This window comes from Olea europaea, chromosome 5 (assembly GCF_002742605.1).
Source record: "Olea europaea var. sylvestris chromosome 5, O_europaea_v1, whole genome shotgun sequence".
Classification (NCBI taxonomy): Eukaryota; Viridiplantae; Streptophyta; class Magnoliopsida; order Lamiales; family Oleaceae; genus Olea; species Olea europaea.
Window position 1 is genome coordinate 5,486,991 of NC_036241.1, and position 7,087 is coordinate 5,494,077.

The following is a 7,087-nucleotide window of genomic DNA, read 5'->3' on the forward strand; positions in this document are numbered from 1 at the left end:
TTTCTTTGAATTACTTCATATGCTAATTTTTCTACCTCAAGGTAGTAATGATTAGAGTAATGTTCTTGTAATTTATTTATTAATTTGGTTGTAGCAATGACATTCTTGATTATCCATGTAGGCTATCAAGGTCAAGGATGGAGGATAATTTTGTTGGAATTTAGTGGTGTTAATGAAATCGGATTATCACATATTGTATATGTAGTTTAGATACCAATTTTAAACATATCGTATACACAATATACTGCATATGCAGCTTACCGTATTTGTAAGAAGCTTACCGTATATGCAGATTACCGTATTTGCAGCTTATTATATATACTAGCTATCGTATATGCTTCTAACCATATTTTGCAAATATTGGTTTTACTCATTTCATATACATACAATGAGAGATTTAAGTACTGTATATGCTACTGACATATACCAAATTGTTTTTACCAATCGTTAGCAAGAAAATTCAGATTTTTTTTCTTTTTTTGATTTTTATTTCTAACATAAATATAAAAACAAGTAAACTGCAAAATATATGAATCAAGTAAATTGCAAATGTGTAGATCGTTAAATAAATAAATCTGCAAGAATAAATTGCAAATGTGTAATAGCAAAATAAATAAATAACAGATAAATTTTCAATCCGAGGCCTGTGTGAGCATAATTTTCTTAAAACAGATTCGCCCCTCACTGTAAGTGTTTGAGGTCTTGTCTAAGCATTGTTTTCAAGGATATAACAGCAAAATTCGTAGAATCTGAACACTATAGAAACTATTCCAGTGAACTGATTTAGCTCCTATACAATATCACCATAATGGCCTTATTGGATAGGAACAAAAAGTGCTAGTGATTTTATGAACAGTGCAGAGAGGAAGAGGACAATTTTCATCTGTGAAAATTGTTGAAAATTGAGTTTAATTATATAGACTTAATCTATCTATTAACCATTGGAGTTATATCAGTTTCTACAGTTTTAGAAACTAAAGAGTCAATGGAGAAAGTAAGAAAAAATTGCAAAACGAGGACATTCCAAACATTCGTGTATGCAAGTCGCGCCCCATACAAGTTCAAGGTCCGAAGGCATTTCAGTCCGTGATTTGCACCACCTATGCACGCACGTGGAGAGAGCATCTACACTACATATGATTATACAATTCCATTATGCAATCATATTTAAAGTGGTTCTTACTTTCATATTTTTCCTATGTGGGACAAACTCATTTTTCCTACATTAACCATCTTTAAATGGTCAACTTTGAGCTCCAATTTTTTATTCACCCGAACTTCATTTTCGACAAGTAAATATATGATTTCGATACTCTCACAGAGGAGAACACGAATCAACTTTGATCTTCCTAATTGGACCAACGGTCCCATCAAAAAGTGTGCCACAAATGAGCTATTTACTTATATTTTCCAACAAATTTCCTACAATCCGCAGTGGCTGACCAGCCACCAAGAAGACTCCCAAATTCTACCAAGCTGATGATGTCAAGACGCGGCCTTATAACAAGCGCAAGTACAAGTCCACAAAACTTAGGTAATTTTCAAATTTATTTTTTTTATTTTTCTCTTTTTATTTGAGATTTGGGCTATGAGTTCTACTTTATAGATTCCGTTATTTTGTTTTGCTTTTAGTTTCAATTGAGATTTAGATGATAGTTCCTCCAGTGTTTGATCAATGTTACTTTTTGTTTTTGGTTATAGGGCAAGCATTATTCCAGGGACTGCTTTGATTATATTGATCGAAAGATTTAAGGGAATCATGTTGTTTTTTTGAAGCACCTTGCTTCGAATTGTTGCTTGTTATTGGCTAGTTTTTTTTTTTTAAAATAATGTGCCAATTTGCTTCAAGCTTGGTTCGTCCAACCAATTTTGACAACACTAGATGCATATGTACATAAATCAAGGATGTATGGACTCTTGGAGGGAAAAAGCACAAGGTGAAATAAACTGAAAATATGGTAGGATAAATATCCATTTTATAAGATTATGCTCAAGTTAAATGTTCAATATTGTTAAAGCTTTGTTTTTTATTGGATTTTATTATTTGCTGACGAGTTTCCTCTATTTTTGGGTTATCAAAGTCGTGATGAATTTGGAATTTGTTTTTCTTTGAGAAATATGTAGATTAGATTAAGGATTAGTTTCGTCTTTACCCCCATTTTAGTTTACAATTTGAAAGAACATGAAGACTCTGCTGATAGTATTATGTATTTTGGTTGCTGCGGCAACCAGTTGCACTGAGAAAAATCAAGATAGAATCTTAATACTAAACACAGTTGAGATAACATGTGGGATTCTTCCTTTTTCACTCATGAGTTCACCTTCTTCATTAGTTATGTTTTGTTGTTTAGCTCATGTTCTCCAGTCTTATCAATTTCTTGAGAAACTCTACTCTAAATATTCTATTTTTCTACACGATGGGGAATTCGAAATTGAGCGTTGGTGGACAAGATTTTAGTTATGGAGTTCTTACAACAATCAAACGTGGAGCCAAGACTGATGTTTTGGGCAAAGAGGGTAGTCTTGGTATGGATGATGGTTAATTTTTTTTCCTCTTAAATTCAGTGTGTTCAGACTATATGGCTAAATATTTTATTCGCCATTCTTGAAGTGTAAATTATGGAATTATTATTATTATTATTTTTTTGCATATGGGTATGTTGAAGCTGATATTCCAAGTGACCTTTTAGTTCAGATTGGAGATGTTTGTTCCATTTACACAAGGTAATTTCATTTTCTTTGCTAGCCTATAAATAATGAATATTGTTCGTGTTGAAGAGTAGGTTGACAAGACAAAGAGTGATCAAGGAATTGAATGAATATGTCTGCATTTTCATGTTTGCTGTTAGTTAGTTTTTACATTTAATCAAACTTTAGCTTTTTTGAAAATTTTCATGTTCGTTGTTAGTCACGTTTGTTTGGCTTTTGTAAGCACTTCACTGGCTCTATCCTTCTAAGTTCGTGTCTGTAAGTTAGCATTTTTGCATCCCATGTAAGAATAGAGGCAGTTACAAATTGCCAAAATCTGCACCAATCTAATCCACAAAATATGCATCGAGATTGACATTGTTTCATTGCACAATCACAGTTGTTTTATGCATTCAACTTTCTCACTAATTGCTGATTTATAGGAACTTTACCTGTAGCGGATAGCTTAATTATAGGAGCAATTGTTATTCATTCAATCTGTATATATATGTAATCCAGTCATCTAATGAATGTGTGTGAAATACTTTTCAAACCTTGCATATCTTTTCTATATGGTATTAGTCTAAAAGCCACCAAATCTCCACCGAGTACTATCCTTTTCCTCACATTTTCTGCAAATCACCATGGCCTCTGAACTCACTCCTATAGCTATCAACGCTACTCAGCAAATAACCGTAAGGCTCACACCAACCAATTTTCCTTCATGGCATGCTCAGTTTGAGTCTCTACTCCTCAGCTACAACCTCTACGGTTATGTTGATGGAACTCATCCATGCCCACCTAAACCAACCGAACCAGATGTAACTGCCACTGCAGCCTAGCAACTATGGTTTCGGCAGGATAAACTCATTTTAAGTGCTATCCTAACCTCTGTCTCTCCAACTGTGATATCGCTCATAGCAACATCAAGGACATCTTCCCAAGCTTGGAACAAACTCACCAAGCTATATGCTAGCCGATCAAGAACCAGAGTCATGCAACTCAAAGAGGATCTTACCCTCATAAAACGCGTCAATCGCACAATAACAGAATACTTACACTCTGTCAAAGCAATTACCGATAAGCTTGCGTTAATTGATGCCCCTCTTTCCCAAGACGACATCACATTATATGTCTTACATGGACTAGGCTCTGACTATCGTGATATTGTTGCTCCAATTCGTGCGACTTGATTTAGCAGCGAATCATCTCTAACATTTGAGGAGTTACATGACCTCTTGATTGGTCATGAAGCCTATCTGAAGCGACTTGATTTAGCAGCACACTCTCTAGTGCTCACAGCCAACAACACTCAGCGCTATGATTCTCGTCCCTCAAAGCAACAAAACTATCGACAACAAATCAAAAACAAAGCAGTACAAGCAATACAAACATCCACCAAGGTGCCAGTTTTGTGATGAGCAAGGACACATTGCCAAATACTGTCCCAAGCTGAAGCAACCAGAAACATATGCTAATTGCACAACTGCTGCTCCGAGCCCAGACAGACGTTGGCTTCTTGACTCAGCCGCTTCTCACAACATCACATCACAGGTTTCAAATCTCCAATTACACTTTGAACATGATGGCACCGACGAGGTTATTATTGGAAATGGATCAGGTTTGCCAATTACTCACTCTGGTTCCCTCGCTCTAAACTATCCAAATAGAAAGTTTAAAGTTCAAGATACTCTGTGTGTTCCAGACATAAATAAAAACCTGATTTCTGTGCATCATTTTACCAAGCAAAACAATGTTTTATTGGAATTTGACCCCAACTTTTTTCTTGTGAAGGATCAGAGAACGGGGGAGATGCTTCTTCAAGGAACGTGTGAACGTGGAATCTATCCTTTACCTTCATTATCTGCTGCTACACCTGTTGCACTTATCCATGAAAGAACTTTAGCAACCGGTTGGCATCAGAGACTTGGCCATCCATCCTCAAAAGTTGTTGATCGAATTATTAGTTGTTTTTCTCTTCCAATTAGTTCTTCTAATTCGGCTTCTACTCATTGTCAATCATGTCTCATTAATAAAGCTCATAAGTTACCTTTTCACAAACATGGTTTGACAAGCAAAACTCCTCTTAATTTGATCTACATGGACGTATGGGGACCCTCACCCATAACAAGCCTCAATGGTCATCGATTCTATGTCATATTTGTTGATCACTTCATAAAATACATTTGGTTTTTTCCATTGCACCAAAAATCAGATGTTAAACATATATTTCAACATTTCTATAAAATGATTGAAACAAAGTTTAACATAAAAATTAAAGTCGTGTATTCTGACAATGGGGGTGAGTTTGTTGCAATTAGACCTTTTTTCACTAAAAATGGCATCAGCCATTATACAACAGCCCCTCATACACCCCCAACAAAATGGGGTTTCTGAATGTCGGCATAGGCACGTAGTCGAAATAGGCAAAACTCTTCTCACTCATGCCTCACTTCCGTCAGAATATTGGGCTTACGCCTTTGCCACAGCCACATATTTGATCAATAGACTTCCCTCACCTGTTCTCCAACATAAAACACCACTTGAAGCTCTCTTCAATCAAACTCCTCGGTATGAAAAATTGAGATCATTTGGGTGCCTATGCTTCCCATGGCTTAAACCTTATAATGAAAAAAAGCTTCAAAATAAATCCGTCCCATGCGTCTTTGTTGGTTACTCAACTAGTCAAAGTGCATATATGTGTCTTCATCTTCCCACTAGGCGACTCTACACTTCTAGGCACGTCATATTTGATGAATCTATCTATCCACTCAAAACAGAGGCAACAACAACAAATTCTAGACCCATTTCTCCCGCAGATGAATTCATCTCAGGACCCATTCTGCAGCTTGTTTCTAAGGATAGATCACATGATTCACGACATCAAGAAGACATCTCAACTGCTTCTCCTACTTCCAATGAAGCTCCAATGCCAACATCTCCAGTCTCAGATCAGTTAGTCCAAACAAATTTACCTCCTTCATTACCACAAACCACTCGAACTATTGTTACAAGGTCCATGAACAACATTTTTTGGCCTAAGCAAATTCATCACACGTCCACACACTCAATGCCGAAATCGCAAGAACCCATCTGTGTCAGTCAAGCTCTCAAGGATCCTAATTGGCGTACAACAATGTCAGATGAAATCACAGCACTAATTCATCATGGAACTTGGGAATTAGTTCCTCAAGCTCAAGACCAAAATCTGGTCGGTTGCAAATTTGTATTTCGCATCAAGCGAAACTCAGATGGCACAATAAATCGCTCTAAAGTGAGACTTGTCGCCAAAGGCTTTCATCAAAGACCGAGAGTAGACTGCTCTCAAACATTCAGCCCAGTGGTAAAACCAGCAACAATTAGGTTGATTTTAACAATTGCTGCTATGCATGGATGGACAATGAGACAGTTAGACGTCAACAATGCATTCCTACATGGCACTCTTGAAGAAACTATTTCATGCATCAACCTCTCGTTTTTGAGGATCAATCTAGACCTCAACATGTATGCAAACTAAAGAAGAGCATCTATGGGCCAAAGCAAGCACCACGACAGTGGTACAAAGCTCTCAAGGAAGCACTACTCAGTTTCGGATTCCAACATTCAGCAACTGATAACTCTTTGTTTATTTTTAAAACTAATGAAACTCTATGTTATTGCCTTGTTTATGTTGATGATATAATTATCACAGGCAACAACAAGAAGCATGTTGATAAAATCATACAGCAGCTTGGAACGACCATTTCAGTCAAAGACATGGGCAGCCTACATTACTTCTTGGGCATAGAAGTTATTAACACAGAAAAAGGGCTCTTCTTATCTCAGCAAAAATACATTCGGGAGTTGTTAACAAAAGCATCCATGGAGAATACAAAAGAAGTTCAAACTCCAATGTCAACAGGAGCAAAACTCTCAAAAACACAATGACTGATGACATAGATGGAACTGAGTACAGAAAAATGATTGGTTCACTACAATACTTGGGACTCACACGTCCAGACATTGCCTTTTCTATCAATAAACTTGCTCAATACATGCAAAACCAAAATCAAATCATTGGGCAGCAGTCAAACGTCTTCTACGGTATCTCAAGCAAACTATCTTCTATGGTCTTCTCCTACAGAAAAATGCAAAACTTGAGCTCAAGACGTATAGCGATGCAGACTAGGCATCAAATACAGATACTTGGGTCTCTACAACGGCCTTCATCACATTTCTTGGAACAAGTCCCATCTCATGGTCAGCACAAAAGCAACGAGCAGTCTCCAAATCCTCTACAGAAGTAGAATTTCATGCCCCGGCCACTGCTACATCAAAAACTGTGTGGCTGCACTCCTTCATTGAAGAACTTGGACTCAAGCTTCAACATGCACCTCAACTATTCTGAGATAATATTGGA